The 25,783-nt window shown below is 39.0% G+C and overlaps 1 protein-coding gene across 2 annotated transcripts in view; it reads right to left on the bottom strand.

Moving 5' to 3' along the window:
* Positions 1-25,783, bottom strand: part of TSPAN8 (tetraspanin 8) — a 273,586-nt gene that overhangs the window by 116,507 nt on the left and 131,296 nt on the right. Inside the window, exon 1 of one of the 2 annotated variants that reach the window (XM_082419081.1) lies at positions 10,668-10,762. The gene's annotated coding sequence lies outside the window, so the exon portion shown is untranslated. Of the gene's footprint in view, positions 1-10,667 lie in introns of those variants that run through there. The other variant, XM_082419084.1, reaches the window with a different exon arrangement.

Genomic DNA, 25,783 nt, shown 5'->3' with positions numbered 1-25,783 from the left:
AGAACTTTTGTTTTGCTCAATCTTTCCAACACTTAAATTAGATTTTTTTTGGTGTGGTGAATGTTATCCTAAATGTATAACAAGAGGAAAGGTTAGAAATGTAAGTAGTCTATACCCAATAATAATTCAAAAAGTTATTTAGTTCTCAAATTTGAATTTTCTTTAATTTAAAATCATTAGGGCTCTTTATTTTACCTGAGGTTTTCGTGGCTTCTGTGATGCTAGCAGTTGGTAAAAGTAAGGTCTATAGGGGGCCAACCTCAGAAAATAAGAGCTAAGGGCTGGGTTTGGTTTGGCTGGAAAATACATTATTTTTCCATTCCCTATTTCTAATGTCTTAAATCATCAGATTTTATTAATAGAATAAATAGAACCACATGGAGCAATTCCAACAACTATTAGAAAAACACAGACATAAATGTACAAACAAAACTACTCTATTTCCTGGTCACTTTCTGCAGTCTTACTTTTTTTTTTTTTTAATCTTCTATCTTTCTTTATTCTTCATTCTCTTTCTCTCTTCTATTTATTTGCATTAACTTCAACCTAAATAGTAAAGCATTACATTTTCACTACATTTAGGGTAAAAGCTTATTTTCTTTTTTAAAAGTGGACTCTTTTGCTTCCTGTGCTAAAGAGAACAGCCTGGCTAGTGTACAGGTGGCAGCTTTCATTACATTAAACGGGGAGCAAAGGTAGGAATGTGATAGATAAAATCCCAAGCAATGAGAGTCAGAGAGGAAAGCTTACGTAGCAATGAGGCGAGAAGGAAGATGATTCAAGAAGCACAGAGAAGGGCAAAAGCAGTTTTAAAGTGGTTCAGGGTGAATCACTTCATACACATGACACTGAATCAGTCATAAGTTAATGGGTTTAACTAAATCACTAATGATTGAACATTCATTAGTGAATGTTCTGGGTCTTTCCTTGCCTCAATGTCACTTACTACCTTCTTCAATGACAAGGAGGACGTCTAAGGTAAGAAGTAAAGGAGATAAGAAGAACTTATCAACAAGTCCACAACTTGGCAAAGACTTTTCTGGTTTGATCTCACTTGTCTTACTGCAGTACTCTTCCCTTTTTAAGAATACAAAGAAACTGAGGTAGTTATATTTAGGAGAAGGAAGCAAAGGAAAAACAATTGAGAGTAGTGGCAAGGGCAGAGTTGGGCAAAGGAAACAAAAAGTAGAGCAAAGATGGGAAGTAAGCAACAGGAGGGATTCTCTCTCTCTCTCTCTATCTCTCTCTCTCTCCCCCCCCTCCCCCTCCCCCTCTCTCCCTCCCTCTCTCTTCCTCCCCACCCCTTCCTCCCTCTTTTTTCCCTCCCTCCCTCCCTCCCTCCCTTCCTCTCATCTTCCATTTGCTTGATCTCTTCATCTCCTTTGAAGCTTCCAAGCATCTATCCTCCACTTAATAACCTAGATCCTTAGGCTGTTCTTGTTCATTCTTCTGCTATTTTCACACTTTATTTATGACTCAGAGTGCTTTGGAACTAAGGAAGGGGGAGATGGATGGTCTTTCAAAACCATAACGTTTCATCTAAATTCCTATAATTCCTAACTGATCTCTCTGCCACCAAGCTGGCCTCTCACTAATCTGTCTGCCACACCTCTGCCAGAAAGTTCTTCCTAAAGTGCAAATAAATCACATTGTTACTACACTGGAAGCCTTTTGAAATGATTCCTGGAGGTGTAAAGAATGCTGTCACCTTAATCAACTGAGCATGAAGACCACCGCTTCACCTCCAACTATCCCCAAATACTTATTATTCCCCAAACGTGTCATGCAGGGTTTCGTGCTGGGTGTCTTTGCACACACAGATCCCTTTGCTTCTGGTTATTTCCTACCCATCCTTAAAAATTCACCTCGAGCAGTCCTTCAGCAGGAAGTTTTCCCTTACCCATATGATTTCGTTTGCTTTGCATGTATCACAGCAAATTTTATATGGAATTATAAGTGGTAGATTTATTTGTCTGTCCCCTGCTCTACAAGGCCCTAAGCAAGGAAGCAAAGTATCAGCAATAAGGGAGGCCTTTGGTAGTGGGAGGTGCTCTCACATAGCTCCGATCCCATCCCATACAAGTGATAAGAGGTTATGAGTCCGGCGGTCACACCATTTACCTTCCTGAACTGACCTCAATTTCATCATCAATTTCAGTATTTATCTAAAACTGAAAAAGCCTGGCTAACAGTAAACACTCCAAAACATGATAGGGACTTCCCTGGTGGCGCAGTGGTTAATACTCCACGCTCCCAATGCAGGGGGCTCGGGTTCAATTCCTGGTCAGGGAACTAGATCCCACATGCATACCGAAACTAAGAGTTTGCATGCCACAACTAAGGAGCCCGCCTGCCACAACTAAGACCCGGTGCAACCAAATAATAAAAAGAAGTTACAAAATATGATGATAGTTTTGAATATCTGTATCTGTTTATATCTGTAGCTATAGCTACATGTAAATCTGTGTATCTGCCTAGGGTATTAGCAGAGTCTAAACCCTGTTGTCACTCTTCCTGCAGGCGTGTCTAAAGGCTGCTCCCTCATGTAGGCTGGATTCTTTTAGAAATGTGCTCTAGAAACCAGTGTTAGACAAATGTATCAAATACTCTTAAGACTAAATATGTTCAATGGATACATAAAATGTTACAGATTTGAAAAAGACTCCAAGCCAAACTTTTAATTTTATTCAGCCAGTACACACATTACTCTTTATTTATGACTGGAGTGACCACACATCCAAGTTTGCTTGGGATGGCCCCTGTTTATGCCTCTCATTCTGGCATAATTTTTAATGGTGCCTCATTTCACCCTCCACCGTGTCCTGATTTGGACAGTTAATTATATGGCCTCTCTACTTGTGGCTCATGAACCTTCTGATTGATTACAGTGTTTGTTCTAATTGGTCAGTGCCCATGCCATACCAGTTGTTAAATTTTTTAGTATCAGATATGCTTATGAGGTAATTAAAGCATAGAACAGTGACATGATTTCTTCTCCTATAAGTCGAATTAAATACAAATACTTTAAGTCCTTAGAATAAGAAAAGTGAGAAGTAACACAAGACAGGAGAGCACCTAATTCACCCCCCAAGGACTGACCTAAAAAGGCAAGGAAACCTGAGCCATTCCGAGTCCCACCGGTGATGCTTTCCTCGGTTGCATTCCACCCTCTCCAACCCCCCTCTCCCACCTGGACCGTCTCTCTTTCCTGTTTTTTTGTTTTTTCAGTTTCAGTCACTGTTGAGAAGAAAAATTAGTTTCTTCCCTTTCTAATCCCATAAAAATTTAAGATGCTAACCTGGTCATACCCAGTTGTCACAGACCATTTTTGTTCAAAAGTAGAAATTCTAGCTATTGTCCCTCTTTATATGAGCATGCTCCGCTGATTTGCAGATGACTTAGCTAGAAATGTCTTCTACTTGGCCATAGAATTTCTTCAAAGAGTACGTTTCCTTGAAAGGCAGACTAGGGAAATTGAGTTCTGTAGTTAAGAAAGCATTATCCTTACCACATCCAGAAGGCTGACCTCATTAGACTAAAAAGATGATAAGAATCATACCATTCGATCATTTGGCAATGAGGAAAGATTTTCTATGGCAGAATTTCTAATGGAATTAATGCCAATTGAATTCATATGGAAAGAAAAGTTGTGCATACAGTCAGAGTAAGTGCTTCCCAAGAATAATATGATCTTGAAATAGAGCATTTTAACCCTCACTAGAAAGTTGAAAGAGTTATGGGAGCTAGAGCAGTGAGTAGCTATTGGTGTTTATTCCATGGTTTTCTACAGATAAAGATAGAAGTGTAGTGGTTCAGGTTGGGGCTTAGCTAAGTAATTTTAGCAGTAATAAAGACTGTCCTTAAAGGTTTACACAGGTCTGTCCATTTATTTCTAACCATACAAAATACATTCTGATAAACACAGTAGGATCTGGGGGATGGGGGTCGAATAGTGTTGAACTAACCCAAGTTCAAATAAGAATAATAGCTGCCATATATTTAGCACTTACTACATGTATTGGCAAACCATGTAATTCAATCTCCACTCTGAAAGTGAAGCCGAATCTACGTGTAAAACAACTGCTTTATGGTATGCAAAGTTTGCTGTCAGACAAATGGCATACTAAGAAGCATGTAATGAAAAGTTTTTATTTTGCTTTCAAGTAAACAAAATGTCAGACGCTGCTGTGATTACAGAAGTCTGTGAAACCAAATCATGTGTAATAATTTTTCACTATCATGCTTCCAAGTGAGGTAGTTAAGGGATTCCTTAAAAGATATCTCGGGCTTCCCTGGTGGCGCAGTGGTTAAGAATCTGCCTGCCAACGCAGGGAACACGGGTTCGAGCCCTGGTCTGGGAAGATCCCACATGCCGCGGAGCGACTAAGCCCGTGAGCCACAACTACTGAGCCTGCGCGTCTGGAGCCTGTGCTCCGCAACGGGAGAGGCCACGACAGTGAGAGACCTGCGCACCGCGATGAAGAGTGGCCCCCGCTCGCCACAACTGGAGAAAGCCCTCGCACAGAAACGAAGACCCAACACAGCCAAAAATAAATATAAATAAATAAATTTATAAAATAAAAAAAAAAAGATTTCTCAATAGTCCCAGTCAATAATGACAGGTTTAATTTCAAAATGGAATCAACAATTGAATGTTTATCTCCCAGTGCACCTGTCTCAAAATTACACTTTGGGATGTATCTCTTAGATCGGTGCTTCTTAAGATGGCAGTATACAAACTCTTTGCTACCAGTCCGTCATGAGATAAAGGGCTTACACCAGAAAATAAATCCTCATACTGCTTCATTGATTGAGAACATCTTGCAACCCCCCCCCCAAAAATTAGTTGAATTGAACAGTGTGTTTAGTGAAGAAATTGGTCTATATTCTGGTGCTAGTTTCTGATTTTATTGCCACTGCTAGCAAAGTCCGGGACTGACAGTAGCTTACACAACACAGTTCGAGTATCATGTTGTGAGATATAAAGTTTTGTGTCAGTTAGAAATTGTATTCAGCTGCTGATAAAAGACCCAACTACAGAAACTTAAGTGAATTAAGAGATTCTTCTCTCACAGAAGACATGTGACAGACTATATGGGACATGCATGTCCACCACAAGCTGAGTTCTACCAGACCCACCAAACCATAAGGTCGGGTGGGCCCAGCAGCATCCCATAAGATGCAAATGGTACATTTGGGATCAGGTGTAAATAAGCTGCACAGCAGCTGCCCCAGACCCTCGTGTTATCTACCACCATCACACCAGAACCTCTCTCCCAGCTCATATCTATGGCTCCATGGGGAGTCCACCGTGATCAGCTAATGGAGGAGGGAAATGGCCAAGTTTGTTTCACAGCCTGATCAACTCCATATGTGAGTATAAGCCGAAAATAGACGGTTGCCGCTGTACAGCCCAATTCAGAGCAGCCCTGAAAGGAAGCGGGGAGGGAAATCCTCTCAATACATAGGGCTTTAGGCAGTCCACCTGGTCATCCACTTTGTGTGGAGAGAGAAGGGTTTGAGTCAAGAATAAATACGGCTTAAAGAATAAATCGTAAGATTGAAGACACAAATGTCTGGAAAGGCATATACGGAGGCACCTGTGAGAGTGGGGAAATGTACTGCATCTTATCCATCAGAGAACGCCTATCGCAGAGAAGACAATAAACGAGAAGTAGACAGAATGACTGCCAGGGGCCATCAGCAGCCTCTGTCCCGTCTTGGCACAATGTGGACATGAACAGGACAGCCACGGTGATCCGGACGGGGGCATGAGCCTAACTGCATGGGCTCCCACTCTCCAGAGCTGATTTCAATTTTGCTTCTGCTGAACGTCCAAACCTGCCAGCAACAGAGACAAATTCTGAGCAGCCAATATGGCACCAGCTCTCCAGACCAACTTGGTGTCAAGTTGATTACACTAGACTCTTTTCACCCTGGAAAATGCAGTAATTTACCTAGACTGAAATCCACACATATTCCTAATATGGGTTTGCCTTTCTTGCCTGCACTGTTCCCCACAGGCTTACAGAATCTGTGACCTACTGACTTGGGATCCCACATAACATTGAAGGGGACAAAATGACACACTTAAAGGGAAGGAAGTTAGACAGGAAGCACACGATCATGGGCTCTTCTCTCTAAATACAAAGATGCTTCAACTTTCTACTCCCCGCCGGACCGATACACATTGGGGTATCAAATAAGACTTGACACATTCTCTATGAATTCTCTAATTTTCGAAAGCCTTTCTCTGACGATTTGGGCCTCAGCCAGAGCACTTTCCCCAGTGCTCCACTCTACTTTCATTGTTCTCTTCTGAACATGGTTATGGTGTCCATTTTCATTATTCCTCTCTTCTTTCCCTATCTTATCTTACTCTCATACAATCTTGCCCTTACTCTATATAATACAGTTCTTGGAATTTATGTCCCAACATAATGTTGCCAGCAGTGTTGAATTATAGCAATGTCCTTTTGGTTCTTCTAACAGCTAAAAATAAAATTAAAAAGTAAAAGTATGTTAAGCAGATAGTACCTTCTAACAGGTTAGTGGTCACAAAATAAGAATCAGGTTGATGCATCACACAGGGAAATTTTTTCCTGTACCTTCTGTTCTCCAATCCCTCTGAATAAGTGTTCTCTCTTTAATTAATAAAAATATTTTCTTTTTCCCTCAAGAGATCTTTTCTCTGCTTCTACAAAATACAGGCAGGATCAAATCTGGTTACCTCTAATTTTTTCATCTTCTCTTTATCTTATGTTTTCTATTCAAATACGTTAAAAGCCTAGAAAAAAATATGTTCCTCCTCAAATCAAGATTTTTTATCTCTTCATTAAATGCAACTTTCCCTGTCTGACTTGACATGTACACATTACTATATTTAAAACAGATAACCAACAAGGACCTACTGTATAGCACAGGGAACGCTACTCAGTATTCTGTAATAACCTAAATGGGAAAACAATTTGAAAAAGAATGGATACATGTATACATATATAACTGAATCACTTTGCTGTACACCTGAAACTAACACAACATTCTTAGTCAACTACGCTACGATATAAAATTTTAAAAAAAATTTTAAATGCAACTTTCCCAGTATTCTAACCATGTGAGCAAAAGTCAACCAACTCCTCAAAATTCACACGTTCGTTTATAAGGCAGGTTCACAGTGGTTTCATTTATCAACATGAACTTCTCTCTGCTCCCAGAAAAAATATTTGTACATCTGGCTTTTTCTAGCCCCCATTTCTATGCCTCCTATTCATATTTCCATTGTCATCTTCTATTTTATTCATCCAGCTTAAAACATCACAGTGCCTTTTTACCCATGCAACATTGTCTTCTCCTTTCTGTAATATGCAATTTTTCTTTTTTAATAAAATCTTGGTCTGCTTAGCTGTATTCCTGGAACATCAAGCCAGAAGTTCTTGTTATTTTTTTCCAGTTATTTCTTCCAAAATATATCACACATTACTTTACTCTTGAAGCTTACATCACCCTCTTTTATCCCTAGCAAGGAATGACTACAAATATGCCTCTTGGAGTAAATCTTAGTTATTTGATAATCAAAATTCCCATAACATAATCCCCAGGCAGCCCATACTGATTTATCTTTTGAATCTTTTTCTGACAATAAAACATTGCTGAAACAATTCAGTAATGTCTGTGTTTTCATGGCTTCAAATAGGTTTCCCTTTCCCATTTGGGCTTCCCCTTTCTTTACTTAGATCTCAAGAGGAATAGGAGGGATCTGAAAGAAAATAAACCCTTAAGTCCCAATAACAGATGAGCCTTAAATAGTCCAGCAATAAACCGGATATTTTTTAAAAGACCACACATTCACAGATAAAGCATTAAGCATTTGAAAAATACTAGGCATATGCAGTGTAAAATACGTGTGAAATTAGCATCCAGCTAAATTGGACAGATAAATCCTTAGTAAAAGGTGGAAAGACTATAACAAAACTAAAACTTTGAAAAAAATCGTCCATAATTCATCAATTTCGACATACTGACTTTTTGGAAATTTATTTTTAGAGAATTGTCCTGAGAAATTGTTTGGAGAAATGTCTAGCCTCAGTTGCTTACACATTCTTCTTCTATCAAGGTTCCAGGTTTCTGTATGGGCAACACAGCTGGTTTCTGATCCAAGACCTTAGTCTATACCTTAACGCTATCCTACCTGGTGTTGCTTTTTCTTGTGTCTTTCTCTCAAGATTTTAAGTTCTATGAAGGTTGGGAATATACATCACATCTCATGCCTCTTTATGTTCCTAGTACCTTGCACACATATATTTGGTAGCCAGCATGTTAGCTATTGAGTGATCAGGTGAGACCAAGGCACCAATCCAATTACCTCACCTTTGAGGGGGTGGTTAAGGGAACCCTCGAAAGATATTCCCTCTTAATGGTGGTTCAAAAGTTTCATCTTTCTACATGAAAGACATATTATTATTACAACTAAATTGAGAGTATTCTGGAGGAGAATAAAGTTTTCCTGCCCTATTCTAACCCCATCTAACGTGACTAAAGTCTGTTCCTTTTCTTAAGTGGAAATTGGGAAAAGGAACCATATGTTATCCTACCAATTATTGTATAATTTTCATATAATAAACTTTGAATTGCAAGAGATTTCTGTTATTGAGACTTCCTTTTAGTAGGAATTTGAATTCTTTTAATAACCTGTTATTTCTGTTTCGCAATGATGCAAAGCCTAACCAGAAAGCAGAGCTTCTCAAGCTATGAATCTGGGCTTCTGGCTATTTTATTATATTAGACATGCCTCCACCATTCCCCCAGATATTATAACCGCTGTCTGACCTGCCTCCACCTCTGACCCTCAGGGAGAAAGGTCTACCCATATCTGCTCTGAGACTCCTCTCTTATATTTCAGATGTCCTGAGCTATCCTGTTATTACCTCCTGCATGTCTCCTCGATTCTCAGCTAGGGAAGTCTCTCGTCTGGTCCAGCTTGGTGCTGTTTCCTGAAACTCGTTTATTAGGTTGTTATTAAAGCCTAAATTTACCCTCTTGTGAAATCTGATTAATGCCCATTATTCTAAGGTATATCTTGTTTATATGCCACCATAGCATTTTTCATATTATATTTTAATTATACTCACATCTGACGTCTTCACTATTTTCTGAACATTCATTTTTCCCCTTATCCTCAAACAGACAGTTCTGTCTCTCATAATATATGCTTTCATACTAGGAAGAGCCACCTTTTCTGCATATAAAATGACTATAGATTCCCAAATCTCCTAGAATATAGTCTAATCAAATCCAAAACTTCTAGAACATAAGCTCCATGAGAGCAGGGAGCTTCCCTGTGTTCATCACTGTAGCCTGCTTTACAGAACACAGCCTGGCAATGGTCAGTTCTAGTCTCAACAATGTTTGTGGTACAAAACAGTACTTGGTTAATATGCAACATTATGAAGGGAACCGTGTTATATCAGTTTCTTTAGATACTTGTCAATCATAAAGACTCCCATAATCCTTTCATACCCTACAGACAGAACATTGTCTAGGATTTTAAATTTTTCCATCGCTGATATTTTACATTCTTGTGGTTTCACAAGAACACTCTTATTTCAATACTCAAATAACTGTCATTTTTTAAAGCTTTACAGGTTCTGGGCTTTCTGCTTATAAAGTGACTGCCATATCCACCTAGAAACTCAAGCAGCTGATATTATCTTGGGTACAGAGAGCGGTCCTTCAGGATGACTTGAAGAGGCAGGCCACCTCACCCCTAGATGCCTCCTGTGTGCTCCAAGCAGGTCAGACTGTTTCCTGACATGGAATGGCCGGGGACCCTACTCTGCATAGGCCCCGGAGCTCTGTAGGAAAGAACTGAAACCTGACCAGCAATTGGAGTTTGGACATGTGCCCATTATATGGTACAAGGGTTCCCTGAAAGAAACCAGACTGAGGGAAGAGAAAGTCCAGCATTGAAAACAAAAACAAAAACAAAAATTGCCCAAATGGAGACAACAGCCTGACCAAGTGGGCAGATTGAGCTTCAGGGAAGATGGGTTCCAGGGACTGTGTTCGATCTGGGTCCATGCCTGGGTCTGAGCCTAGCGGGAGGGGAGCAGAGTGCCTAAAGATTAACAGTAAATGGGCAATGAGGGCGGCAGCAGATCAGTGACTCACTGAAACAAAAGGTTCGTGGAACAGCAATGCAAAAGCAGACAGCATCAGATGGAGAGGCCACAGCTCTAATTATGTGTGAGACCCTGTCAGACTTCTTGGGAAAAACTCAATGAGGTGAGAAAGACTGGATTTCCTACCAAACAAGGCTCAGACCATTGTTCCCGCCCCCTACCTCCAGCTAGAGGAAAGAAACGTGGCATGAGTAAGAAGCATTAAGCTGAAAGGAAAGGAAAAACACTTTTCAAAGTTTAAGTCATGTCACCAGTTCAGCCCCTAGCAGCTTTTTCAACAAAAATGTACATTCATGTAGAAAGGAAAACAATGTATATTTGAAAGTCTCTGTGTCATAACACCTTGCGAAGGAAGATGAATGGATGCAGATGGTCTAGACCAGATGGAAATAGAAGTGTGGCACCAGGAAGGTGCGCTCACCATCAGGCTCATTCAGCATGAGTGTCTTAAAGGGAAATACCACTGAAAGGAGCGATGTAGCAACTCACCAGCACCTTGGCAAGAGCTGGAGTATCCAGGTTCCGAGATGGAAGAGAGTGCAGGGACCAGAGTGCACAATGCCTGGAGTGAGGGCACGAGGAACCTGAAATAACAAAAACAACTTACTACTGGCTGGGTATGTTCTGTGCTCTCTGCATATTCTCATTTATTCATTTAGTCCTCAAGACAGCCCTATGAGGTAGGGACTATTATTATACCCCCATTTTACAGATCAGGGAATTGAAGCACAGAAAGGCTGAGTAACTTGCCCAAAGTCACATACAGGTACCAAGTAGCACAGCTGAGAGTCACACCGAGACAGTCTGGTTTCTTACCCTAATGCTCCCAGAGCTCCTCAGATGATACTTCTCCAGCACTTACTCTGTGCCTCATTCCCTTCCAAGCACTTTGCACAGGTTAACACATTTGAGGTTGCAAATCACGATAAAGACAGTGGAAGATAAAATTTACCTAGGGCTTCCCCTGTCATGGAGTAACTTAAAAAAAGAAAATTACTGGGATTCACTAATCTTCACTACTGCAGAATGCAACCTGAGAAGGAAAGGAACTAATATTAAGAAAATACAAAGGCATAGCTACAGTAAAGATTCTGAATTTTAAAATCATAGGGTTCTAATGTTGAAAACAGAAAGTGAAGTTGTGTCATTAAGTCATAGAATACTGTAGAACAATGAAAGTGAATGAAAAAGAAATAGTGCTAAATGTATCAACCTGAGGAGATCCCCAAAAATAAAAATATTGAGTGAAAAAATCAAGTTGCAGAATGATACATGCAGTGTGGTATCATTTCTATAGTTTTCTAACAGCTTTATTGAGGTATAATTGCTATATAAAAAGCTCCACATGGGAGTTCCCTGGTTGCCTAGTGGTTAGGATTCCGGGCTTTGACTGCTGCAGCCTTGGGTTCAGTCCCTGGTGGGGGAACTGAGATCCCACAAGCCACGTGGCAAGGCCAAAAACAAAAAGCTGCACATATTTAATATGTATATTTTAATGAGTTTGGACATACGCACACACCTGTGAAACTATCACCACATCAAAGTAATAGATATGTCCCCACTTTCAAAAGTTTCCATCTGCCTTCCTTCCTTCCTTTTGTGGTAAGAAAGAACACAACACAAAATCTACCCTCTTCACAAATATCTAAGTGCACAATACAGTCTTGTTAACTGTAGGTACTATGCTGTACAGCAGATCTCTAGAACTTATTCATCCTGCATAACTGAGACTATAAACCAATTCAACAATAATTCTATAAAGTTGGGGGTAGGTAAAAATATATGGTAACATTTCTAGACATGAATGAGAATGATAACCACCAGATTCCAGATGCTGGTTACCTCCGTGGAGGTGGAAGGGAAAGTGAATGAGGAGAATACCCAAGGGGCTTCCATCTGTTTTTCTTAATGTGTTATTAGGCTGCATGATAGGTATATGACGGTGCTCTCTATATAAACCTTCTTATATAGGTCTGAAATAATTCTTAAAATGAAAAACTCGTTAAGTAGCCTCAGAATAGGTGGCAATGCTATAGAGAGAGATATTTCCATTCAAATAAATACCCTATGTCTCTCTTTTCATGTATGTCTTTTAGAAAGCCTTTCCTTCAGTGGACCAAAAGAGAAATCTTTTGAAAGAAAGCTACAGTTGTATATAATCTTCCATTCCACTCGCCATACTTCTGCACCCTGCTCTGTGACTTTGGAGTCTGACCTGGAGCAACCACATCAACAGGATTTCCCCATCCTCTGGGTTCTGGTTGGGCTCAATCAATGGTGAGCGCCCAAGAAATCAAATGGAAGGGGTAAATTTAGGTCAAAATATTTATTCCTTTGCCTCCCTTCTGCTAGGTTGCCTTGAATTGGCCTGCCCGTCCACCAAAGTTCATTGGTCTGCTCAACACAACTCAAGATAATTCTCTCTCCTTTGTGGTTCTTTCTAATTCCAGTAACTGCTCTCTGCTTCATCTCTGTGTGCCTATGAGTGGTAAGAATTGAGCTGACATTAGCCCTTAGTCCCCGTGCTCTCCCTTGTAAATAGTTCATTTTTTAAATAAACTCTCCTTGAGTTGTCCTTTATAGAAATCACTAGTTTTATTCTCCTACCCTTATTTATACCTTAACTAGTTTTCCACTCCCTCAAAAACAATGAGAATCTAACTTATCTTTATATGTTCATGCAACATTCATTTAACAAGTAGTTAGAATATGCTAATAGGGTTCCTAAAGATAAATAATTTTTAAAAATTGTTATTATCATTAGGCCACAGGTAATCTTCAAAGATGCCATAATAAATTAGGAAGACAAAGTCACAATCAACTAACTCTTATTTATATTATCATATTATTATATATCATATTAGCCTTAAATTCTATATCACAGTATATGCAAAATGATATGAAACTATAGAGAAGGGAGCACTAAATTTGAACCTTTTATTAAAGTCTTCTTGAGAAGTGCTCCTTAAAATAAGTCAATACACTGCTTCCTTCATCAGGAAAGTCTTATTACAGTAATAATAACTAGTGAACTAATTCTGTATGCTTAATGATGTACTTGATTTGCCTTCTGATATAAGTGTCTTATCTTCTAATGGACCCATAATAGTTTGTAGCCCAGGAATGGACCACTTATTTCATAAAATACAATAAAATCAAAAGTGAGACAAATGTCTGCCTTAAAAGTTTATCAATAACTTCTTATATACACACATTTACAAACTGGTTGACAATCCTTTTACACAATAATTTTGATGAGCTCCTATAATAAGACATGTGGCCACAAAAGGTAGAAATTAATATGACTATTAATAGTCTTTTTTTCTCCCAACTTTATTGCCCTTCAGATAAGGGGGAAAAAGAACTCCATATTTGTGCAGTATAAAAGATTTTACCAGTTGCTGGAAGTTCAATCCAAGAATGTAGTGACAGGAGCGGGGCACTGGCACACACACAGGAACAGCACGAGAAGACTGTGATTCTTTTCACTTTAGCTTTACAGTCACTTGCTTTGGCATGCGTGTAGTTGTACCATAAATACCTCCATTGCCATAAAAATTTGACACCATCCTATCTGGGTACCATCACCTTAAAGGAAATAAGCTCTAGTTTCTGGACTAGAGAAAAACTTTCATAAACTGTATCAGTCAGTGTCCAGTCAGGATAAGAGAAACCACTCTGTGCATTTCAAACAGAGAGAATTTAATACAGGAAACCAGTCACAAAAATGCTGGAAGAGCTCCATGAGCCAGAAGAGAGAAGTTCACTCCAAAATCAGTAACTGCAGGGAGCCACTAGGACCAGAGGAGTGAAAGAGGAAATGGTATTACCAGAACCCAGAGTGTGGGCATCTGAGGCTGCTGAGAACCCCTACTACCAATGCTCCACTGGGGCTCCTGGTGCCAGTGCCTCTTCAAACACCCACCGTAGCTGCCACTGGAGCAAGAATCCAGAGCCCACGCTGTCTAGTGACGTCTATCTACCGCCAGATGCACCTGCCAGATGCCAGGAGGAAGAACATGGCTCCTGCCCTCTTCCCAACTCCTAATCACTTGCCAGTGTCTCCCATTAGCAGAACTTAATAGGAAGGCAACTGACCAGGGAATCCAGGGAAAGTGGTGTGCCGGCTTTCAGCCCCTAAAATGGAGAGGAGGATAGAGAAGGGCAGGGGTGAAACTGAGAGGTCAGATACTCTCAGCAACTAACTAAAGCATATTTTACATTTTCAAGAGGCGTTCAATTGCCTTCTCAGAAATGAAGAAAAGGAACAATTAGTTCAAAACTACAGTCAATTTTTTAGGTTTTTTCTCCTGGAAATATATTTTCCGACTTTGCTGAGATATAATTGACACAAAGCATTGTGTAAGTTTAAGGTGTACAACACGTTCATTTGATACATTTATAAATTGCAACATAAATTACACTTATAAATTTACAAGTTACCACCATGGTATTAACTATCACCTCCATTCTATCACATATCTCTCTCTCTTTTTTTTTTTTTTTTTTTGGTGAGAACATCTAAGATCTACTGTTTTAGCAACATTCGTACAGTATTATTAGCTTTAATCACTATCCTGTATATTAGATCCCCAAGCTTGTTAATCTTATAGCTGGAAGTCTGTATCCTTTAACCAAATATCTCCCCATTTTCCCCACCCCATAACCCCTGATAACCAGCACTCTACTCTCTGTTTCCAGGACTTTGTTTTTTTTTGGATTCCACACATAAATGAGATCATATAGTATTTGTCCTTCTCTGTCTGACTTATTCTACTTAGCATAATGTCCTCAAAGTCCATCCATGTTGTCACAAGTGGCAGGATTTCCTTCTTATGGTTGAATAATTCCATTGTGCATGCGTGTGCGTGTGTCTGTGTGTATCATATTATCTTGATTTGTTCCATCTGTTGACAGACACTTAGGTTGTTTCTATATCTTGGCTATCGTGAGTAACACTGCAATGAACATGGGAGTGCAGATATCTCTGTGAGATCCTGATTTCAATTTCTTTGGAGATATACACAGAAGTGGGATTGCTGGAACATATGGTAGGTCTGTTTTTAATCTTTCGAGGAACCTCCATACTATTTTTCATAGTGGCTATATCAATTTAGATCCCCAAGAACAGTACAAAAGTGTTCCCTTTTCTCTACACCCTCACCAACACTTGTTATCCCTTGTCTTTTTGATGATAGCAATTCTAACTGGTGTGAGGTGATATCTCATTGTGGTTTTGATTTGCATTTCTCCGATGATTAATGATGTTGAGCAATTTTTAATTACCAGTTAACATATGGTTTAGTTGAGAACTAGATTTTCTACTTTCCTCTACCTTCCACCTAATCATGGAACTAAAAAATATCAATATATGCGTATTTATCCACATATTCTCTTTTATCCAAGACTAAATCAGGGTCAGAGATAGTGTAATTTATTATCCTACTTATTACCCTGAATTCTCAAGGCCAGGCCAGAAAGTTGATGTATAGTGTCAAAATTTTTACTCTTACAAATAAATATTGCTTAAGTAATTATACGAACAACAAAGTATAAATATTTAAGAATGCTAAAGAAAATTTCCTCCAACTATGTAAATCATTAAAATAAGATATTTCCAAATTTTAAAAATCTTAGCTTCAGTAGAGACTTTTACAAATTTCTAACATTATTATTAAATGGCAGAACCTTTTTAAGACCTCTTGTTGACACTTCAATTTTTTATTCAAGGGTGTTTTCATCAAGTCTGAACTGACATATGGCATTTTCTTCCTAAATAATTTTGGAAATGACATATGTTTTATTTTCTCTTTTACTTGTAGAAAAGGCCTAAAAACACCCATAATGAGGGGTAATTAAGGAGTAACTCTTCAAAGACTTAGTCCCTTGCATTGAATGCAGCCAGGAAGTTGAAAAAGATAAAGATAAGGACTGAGAATTGTTAGATTTGGAAACTAATAGCCGTTGGTGACCTGCCCAGTTTCAGTGGAATAGCAGATTGTGACAGTGAGAATGTAAGTTCTGAGGTCAGGCTACCAGAGTTTGAAATGTCTTCAATTCTGTTCAAGTTACTTGTTTCTCTGTGTCTCATTTTCCTTATGTATAGAGATAATACTACCTAACTCAGGGTACATTAAATACAATAATACATTTAAAGCTCTTAGCACAAAATACGGCAAATAGTAAGCAGTCATTTAATGTTTATTGTCATCAGTATTAATGCAGTGGGTTACCGAATAGTCATACACTGCTGTTGGAAGTCCCAAAATAGTAACACTCAGTGGAGGTCAATTTGGCATTCACTTGTTAACTTAGTAATCCTGAGTCTGGGAATTTGTCCAACAGATAAACCTGCTCACACACAGCATGGTGTGTACAATATTGGTAATTGCCTCATTGTTTGAAAAAGATAAAGATTAAAAAAAACACAGGGGACTAATTATATGCACCAGCCTATATCACCAAAGGAATACTAAGTTACTTACAAAAAAACTGAGGAGGTCTTCAGTGTTCTGAGATAGACAATCTCCAAGATATATGATGAAGTGTAAAAAGCAAGAGGCAAACAGCCATGTATCATATGCTTCCTTTTTGTTTAATAAAAGAGAAAAGGAAAAAAAAAGAATCGCTCTTCAAGGGGTTTGTTATCCCATCACGGAAGTCATTCAATGATAGAATAAATTCTCCCATACCAGTGTTTAGAGGAATTTAACTATAGACCATGACATTGGCATCTGCCTGAGACAACAGTTAATTATTCCCACCATGAACACAGCTTTCTTCTACTGGTCTCCTGTTACTCCATCAATCTTACTTCCTTCCAGGTCACCCTTCCCTTTCCATCCTTTCCTTTTCTGCTCTGTTCTCTTAACTCTTATTTTCCTGCTTTTTCCTTTGCCCCCACTTGTTCCTTGTACCCACAGGCATTCCCAAGCCACACAAGCAGCACACAGGACCAGATACCTAATTATCTGTACTAGAGCATCTCATCCTGTAAATATCACAACAACAAAACCCTGGTTTTAACTTTCCACATTTATTACTTTCACATCAAATCTCTAAACAACTCTTCAGCATTTTCATCTTAAAAGCCAAAACCTGGAAGATCATCTGGCCAACAGCAACACCATCTAGTTCAACATCATTTGAAGTTCAATAACTGTGTTACAATTTTAGCTCCATTACTTATCACCTCCAATTAGCTGAAAACGCACTCCAGAGATTAAGGGCCACAGGAAATGGTGTTATTTGCACGTTATGCTCATTTCTGTGCTGAACAGACTTATCTGTTTCCAAAGTTGGTAGAAGAACTAGTTTCAAAGAACAAGTTTTACAGATGAAATGTAACAAATCTTGAAAGAAAAGCCACATTGCCCCTTAGCATTTGCTAAAACCTGTTAGTACACCCAGGGAGTAATACAAGGCACAGACAATACCAGTACCCAACAGGATTTTTCTTAGCCCAGGTCCAGATAGACATTTACCAGGAATAATGTTTGCTCATCTCTATCTTATCAATTCCATTTTTCATGCTCTTTTTCTAGAGGATTATAGAAAGAATTACATTCAAATTAATGGGGAGACAGTCAAAGGTAGTGTCTGATAATATAGGTTTTGAAATCAGACTTATTGGCTGCGTGATTATATGAAAGCTACATAACTTCCTTGCGATTCAGTTTCACCTCAAAATGGTGATGAAAATGATTTTCATATCCATAGGGTTGTTGTGAAGATTATATGAAAAATAGGTCAAGTACTTGGCCCAGAACCTGACACATAGTGGACACATAAAATTAGCTATTAATACTATTACTACTTTTTACAACCCAGATTGGTGACTATGTCCTTATCACTGGTGATCTGCAATATGTAAAATATTTACATGGTCCACCAAAACTCATCTCTAGGGTAGAACTGTATGCCCTGACTCAAAAGTGCTCATTTCACCACGGCTTACATCAGAATAGGTATCTTATTCTGTGTGCTCATCGGACGGCAAACTACTGCTAGAACCATCCAGGAAACAGAGCAGCCTTCCTCTCAAAATAAGTTTTAAAAAAATTATCAAACTTATAATATACAATTCTCATTTTAAAAAATACAATCATCCCTGATGTCATCATTAAGTCTTGTTCCTCACTGTCAGACCAGCTCTTCTGTTAATATTTAAAAGATAAAATTGTAACAATTTTTAAAAAGAGCAAAACAAAATAGTGGGGGGGGGGGGGTGGGGGGGAAAGCAAAGCCAAAGAGGACTGAGAGCAAGAGAATGAGAACAAGAGCGTAAATCAATTTAAAATGTCAAAACTGGGAAATAAAAGGAAAAGCAGCTCTGCTGAATATAGTCCAGACCTGTAAGAGCATTATAGGAAGGAGGAAAAAGATAAACCCCTCAATCAAGCTCCAATCATGCTCTAGCCCTGGCCAGATGCTATGGTCCGGGATGTGTTTACAAGAAATGTACAAGTCTGCGTTAGTTCCTAATTAGGTTAGGATGGCTGCCAAAGAAAGTAGTAGTGTTTTTAAATGTAAGGTTATGGTTACAAATGGATATCAAAAGCCTTGACACTTAAGTGGCCATGACAATAGCCACCAACTGAATCTACATAATTGGTCCTCCAAGGTTGAGCCAGCAACTTGTGTTTCATTCTCATGGGGGCCAGCCCTCAAAGAATCCCAGCATCTAGAAAGTGGTACAATGTTGACTCATTAAATTAATTGACATTATTAACTTGGGTTAGGATAAAGGCAAAAAGTAATTGATTTAAAATAATTGTAGGTTTTATTATGCTATTTACCTCTACCACTCACCTGGTAAGAGGGTCCTTTGGCAGTAGTTTCTTTAAAAATCTCTGAGGTGGATTCGGGAACGAAAAAAAAAATGAACTATTTCTATACAAAATGTGGACCATTTTTCGTTCCACACAAACCACTCTAAGACATAAAATAACTGACTGAATTCTCCAAATCAAGTTAAACTATTCTTTCAGTTTAATTCGCTTTTATTAGCCAGGTAAATAAATAATAAAAGTAGACCATTTGGAATCATCATCAGTGGCACTGTCTCCAGTGAATGGTACAGATGGAATTCTTGCAGATCACAAATCTAAATGCAATATGTCTTAGAATCTAAAAAAATGTCATTGAGAGGCTCACAGAATCCATTTTTATACTGCACTGCCAAGGAAAAAATGGGCAAAGTTCAAAGTGTCTGGAGAGCAGAGAAGTTCTGTTGAACCACTCTTGCCAATTAGCACATTTATTTTATGTGAATAATATTTTTCTGCCATCTCCTTTTCTTAGTTCAGTGTTTTGCCTTTAATGAGTCCTAAAAATATTTATTGAAAACGGCATTTATTGTTAATGAAAATTTCTTCTTTCCTCCTGCAGAATTCACTGCTGGATCAAAAGTAGCAAGTGAAATAACCTGAAAATGCAATGGGGTTTCCCTGGTGGCGCAGTGGTTGAGAATCTGCCTGCCAATGCAGGGGACACGGGTTCGAGCCGTGGTCTGGGAAGATCCCACATGCCACAGAGCGACTAGGCCCATGAGCCACAATCGCTGAGCCTGCGCGTCTGGAGCCTGTGCTCCGCAACAAGAGAGGCCGCGATAGTGAGAGGTCCGCGCACCGCGATGAAGAGTGGCCCCCACTTGCCGCAACTGGAGAAAGCCCTCGCACGGAAACGAAGACCCAACACAGCCATAAATAAATAAATAAAATTAAAAAAAAAAATGCAATGCACTGTTATTCTCCACTCCAGAATTATACCAGGAAGCCCACTGAGTGGTACATGTGTGTCATATAGGTACATTGTCAGCAATATGAAAACATGAATATTATTTCTAAAGAACACACCTAATGAAATGTTACAGAGATCCACTCCGCCAAAGCCAAACTCAATTTCACAGCTCTCAGGAAAGACAATGGGAACTATGTGATCCTACAGCTGAAGAAAGTGACTTTTTTTTTTTTTTAAACATCTTTATTGAAGTATAATTGCTTTACAATGGTGTGTTAGTTTCTGCTTTATAACAAAGTGAATCAGTTATACATATACATATGTTCCCATATCTCTTCCCTCTTGCATCTCCCTCCCTCCCACCCTCCCCATCCCACCCCTCTAGGTGGTCACAAAGCACCGAGCTGATCTCCCTGTGCTATGCGGCTGCTTCCCACTAGCTATCTATTTTACATTTGGTAGTGTATATATGTCCATGACACTCTCTCACCCTGTCACATCTCACCCCTCCCCCTCCCCATATCCTCAAGTCCATTCTCTAGTAGGTCTGTGTCTTTATTCCCGTCTTGCCACTAGGTTCTTCATGGCCTTTTTTTTTTTTTTCCCTTAGATTCCATATATATGTGTTAGCATACTGTATTTGTTTTTCTCTTTCTGACTTACTTCACTCTGTATGACAGACTCTAACTCCATCCACCTCATTACAAATACCTCCATTTCATTTCTTTTTATGGCTGAGTAATATTCCATTGTATATATGTGCCACATCTTCTTTATCCATTCATCTGCTGATGGACACTTAGGTTGCTTCCATGTCCTGGCTATTGTAAATAGAGCTGCAATGAACATTTTGGTACATGACTCTTTTTGAATTATGGTTTTCTCAGGGTATATGCCCAGTAGTGGAATTGCTGGGTCATATGGTAGTTCTATTTTTAGTTTTTTAAGGAACCTCCATACTGTTCTCCATAGTGGCTGTATCAATTTACATTCCCACCAACAGTGCAAGAGTGTTCCCTTTTCTCCACACCCTCTCCAGCATTTATTGTTTCTAGATTTTTTTGATGATGGCCATTCTGACGGGTGTGAGATGATACCTCGTAGTTTTGATTTGCATTTCTCTAATGATTAATGATGTTGAGCATTCTTTCATGTGTCTGTTGGCCATCTGTATATCTTCTTTGGAGAAATGTCTATTTAGGTCTTCTGCCCATTTTTGGATTGGGTTGTTTGTTTTTTTGTTATTGAGCTGCATGAGCTGCTTGTAAATCTTGGAGATTAATCCTTTGTCAGTTGCTTCATTTGCAAATATTTTCTCCCATTCTGATGGTTGTCTTTTGGTCTTGTTTATGGTTTCCTTTGTTGTGCAAAAGCTTTTAAGTTTCATTAGGTCCCATTTGTTTATTTGTGTTCTTATTTCCATTTCTCTAGGACTTGGGTCAAAAAGAATCTTGCTGTGATTTATGTCATAGAGTGTTCTGCCTATGTTTTCCTCTAAGAGTTTGATAGTGTCTGGCCTTACACTTAGGTCTTTAATCCATTTTGAGTTTATTTTTGTGTATGGTGTCAGGGAGTGTTCTAATTTCATACTTTTACATGTATCTGTCCAATTTTCCCAGCACTACTTATTGAAGAGGCTGTCTTTTCTCCACTGTATATGCTTGCCTCCTTTATCAAAGATAAGGTGACCATATGTGCGTGGGTTTATCTCTGGGCTTTCTATCCTGTTGCATTGATCTATATTTCTGTTTTTGTGCCAGTACCAAACTGTCTTGATTACTGTAGCTTTGTAATATAGTCTGAAGTCAGGGAGCCTGATTCCCCCAGCTCCATTTTTCGTTCTCAAGATTGCTTTGGCTATTCGGGGTCTTTTGTGTTTCCATACAAATTGTGAATTTTTTTGTTCTAGTTCTGTGAAAAATGCCAGTGGTAGTTTGACAGGGATTGCATTGAATCTGTAGATTGCTTTGGGTAGTAGAGTCATTTTCACAATGTTGATTCTTCCAATCCAAGAACATGGTATATCTCTCCATCTATTTGTATCATCTTTAATTTCTTTCATCAGTGTCTTATAACTTTCTGCATACAGGTCTTTTGTCTCCTTAGGTAGGTTTATTCCTAGATATTTTATTCTTTTTGTTGCAATGGTAAATGGGAGTGTTTTCTTAATTTCACTTTCAGATTTTTCATCATTAGTGTATAGAAATGCAAGAGATTTCTGTGCATTAATTTTGTATCCTGCTACTTTACCAAATTCATTGATTAGCTCTAGGAGTTTTCTGGTAGCATCTTTAGAAAGTGACTTTTGATCATTCTTTGCCTAGAACAGTGGTTCTCAACCAGGGGCTATTTGTCTCTCAAAGGACATTTTGGCAATGTCAGAAAACATTTTTGGTTGTCACACTGGGGGTGGGGTGCAACTGGCACCTAGTGGGTAGAGACCAGGAATGCTGGTAAACATTCTACAATGCACACCATAGCACCAACACCCCCAAAGGAAAAAAAAGAAAAAATCATCTGGTCCGACATATCAATACTAGTTCAGAGAACAAAATCCCTGAGACAATGTTAGAAACATCCTAGAACTATCGTACTCTAGTTATGGGAATCCAATAATTTCATTTTTATTTTTTCAGTTTCATCATCCAGATCTTCAAAGCATTATCTTAAGATCAACAACAAAATAGCTCACATTTACTGAGCAGTCTCTTTATACCATGTGCCTTCCTAAGCATTTTCACATATTGTTTAATCTTCCCGACAGCCCAATGAGCAAGAAACTCTTGTCACCATTTCATTGTGACCCACCCAGGACACAGCTACAAAGGAATGAGATGCAAACCCAAGTCCATCTGACTCCAGAAGCAAATCCTTAATCCACAACACCCCACAAAATAGCCACAGAAACAGAAACCAGAGGAGAGAACTTAAAGACAATTCCCTGAAAGAGAAAAAAAACAAGATTTTTTAAATGAGCTGCTGGATGAAACTAAATTGTACTTAATCAGCTCTACCTCCCCCACCCACCATTACCAGCACTCAATCCAAAGGAGTCCAGCACCTCCTCCCCTTTTTTTACACATGGGAATGACTAGAAATGGCCCAAGTTACAAATACTGAATTAGTCCAGTTTCCATCTGGGTGGCTCTCCAAATCTCTCTAGCTTCATTTTATGCTTAAAAAAAAAAAAGAAAAAACTATTTCTAAACTAATTCAGAGCTGACTTGTATATATAAAAATAACTAATATTTTCCATGGAATCTTGAGGCAAGGTTTTTGGCCTGAATGATGTTGAATGGGTGGGGAGCAGCAAGCTAACTGTTCCTCTAACTATTTTGCTTTGTGTGGGAGACCCGATTAGAAGCACTCTAAAGCAGCTTTGGCATTCTACCCCAACTTAGGTTAAACAAGACTAGAGCAACTATCATTTAAATACACACACAAACACAAGTGTAATTGGAAATGGAAACAGCTAATTGTTGCCATCTGTGACTAAGTGAAGTCACCTTAGTCATGGGTATGGGGCAGAATCGGGGTTGGGGGGAGCATAGATAAGTTATGTAAAAGGAAAAGGGTCAAAAATAGTCTTCACAAGAGAGCAGTAAGTGGTTGTTCTCATCTATCTGGTAAAGAGCATCCAGACATGATAAAGAGTTCAGTACCACACCATTGCTGGGCCTTCAACTTAATGGTCAATAAACCCACAATGGTGGTAATTTTTAAAATGTTGCATAAGAGTGACAAAAAGGGTTCGTAAGATTGGAACTACCTGAGACAAGTGTTTCTAAACTATGTAGGTCTACTTGACCCCAAATGGATTTTCATCATTCTATGATTATTCTACCCAAGTCCTGATTCTACCTGCATATCTCATGCATCCTTCTAGTATTGATTTGTCTATTAATGTGTTAGTCTTCTTCCTTAGGCTGTGAGCCTCTTGATAGCAGGGATAAGCAGTTCATAATTTATCCTTAGGACATCATGTGTCATTTGGTATATAATAGGTACCTAAGAGAATATTGACAAGTGCAGCAATGTCATCTAGAAGGGAGATCCTAGGGAAATGCACAAGCCTATTACTGTTAAATATTTTCTATTAGCGACTTGGATGAGGGTATAGAACGCTTGGTAATATTTTTAAATGGCACAGAGATGGCAGGGTTAGCTAAATATATTGTATGACAGAAATAAAATTTAAAAATACCTCTAGAGGCATGACTATTGGGCCAAAACTAACAAGAAGCAATTTAGCAGAGATAAATGTAAAATCCTGCACTTGGGTTCAAGCACTCAATTGCACAACTACAAGCCAAATTTGTCTTAGTTTAGTAGTACTTTATGTGACAAAAAACTTCAGGGATTTCACTGACAGAATTTTTCATATGAGCCAAGTGCATGCTTTGGCGGCTAGAAAAGCTAGTGTGAGTGTAGGCTGCCTTAGCAGAAGTGAGTTATTTATGATATAAGCCCATTTAATTAGGAAATAGTTTGGTGTGGCCATTAGTGAGGGTGTAACACATAAAATAAGAGAATTAGAGGGCCTGTTGCACTCACTATGGTCATGCCACATCAGTGCCCTGTGTTCAGCTCTGAGTACCACATTTTAAGAGGGATATTGACAAACCCAAGTGTCTGAAGATGCTGCCAATTGGAAAGGGCTCCAGGAAACAGATCCTATGCTCCAATGCTGGACAGCAGAAAAAACTCAGAATTTTTTAAGCTGGAGAAGGAAAGCCTTCCCTTGAATATTTTGATGATTGGAATGTGCCCTGTTCCCTGTCTTGCGATCTCCACAAGATCTCCACCTGGCACCATTTTTATTCACTCATTAAATACCTCTAATGTGTACTATATGGAAACATGATTCCTGTCTCTACTAAGGGAAAACTTAAAGAATCCTGATTTAGCAACTCACTTGTTTCAGAGTCAAGTAAAATTATTGGTGACTCCACAATGAGTTTATGGACTCTTATCCTGTGACCAAACTATAACCCTATTCCCCATTTCAGCATCTGAGTCCTTGGTGTTCTGTATGCTTCGATCATCTTCCCGATGATGTTATCACCTGTCTGCCTCCCTACCTGGACTTCTGTGTTTGATCCATGCACAGGTTCCCTGTCACTGTGCTGGGATAGACATCACCTTGAGGACCTCCTCCTTAGGGAACTGTTGACTCTGGAGACTCTTCCACCTGTCAGACTTGTAAACATATCTCATCCCCAGGTCCCATATGCTCCCACAATGGCTTTCCCATTGCCTTCCTCGCCGATAATCTTCGTGACTCAGAAGACTGAATAGGTCAGATGTAGAGAAAATAACGTGAAGATGTTTTTCACTCAATTACAAAGATGATGTTTCTAATAATCCAAGCCTTTTAAAAAACAAGTTGGGCTTCCTTTTGTGAGAGGAAGCTCGCCATCCTCAGGAACTCCCTAGAAGCCTGGGAATGATTGGAGTGATGCCATGAAAGGATTTCTGCATTGTTAGCAAACTGGGCTGGATTCATTCTAAGGTAGAGTCTCCCAAGCTTTGGTGTATTAAAAATCAGCCAAGAAGCATGTTTTTAAAAGGTAGAATTCCCAGAATCCAGTAGGTCCAGATTGGAGTCCAAGAATCAGCATTTCTGACAAACCTACCCCCCACCCCAGGTGATTTCAATACATGTGAACGTGGGTCACATTTTTAAAAACACTCTTCAAAGGAGAGTAGCCAACATTTATTGAAAATCCACTCTGTGTTAATGGCTTTGTGTGGTTTTTCTTAATTAAACCTCAACATAATTCTCAGGGAGCTATGGCATAATTACTAAGGACTTGGTTTCAAGAACAAAGCTATTAAGGTTCAAATTCTGACTTCTCCACTTC

Source organism: Balaenoptera physalus (genome assembly GCF_965194825.1).
Source record: "Balaenoptera physalus genome assembly, chromosome: 13".
NCBI lineage: Eukaryota > Metazoa > Chordata > Mammalia > Artiodactyla > Balaenopteridae > Balaenoptera > Balaenoptera physalus.
This window is presented reverse-complemented; position numbering and strand designations above follow the sequence as displayed.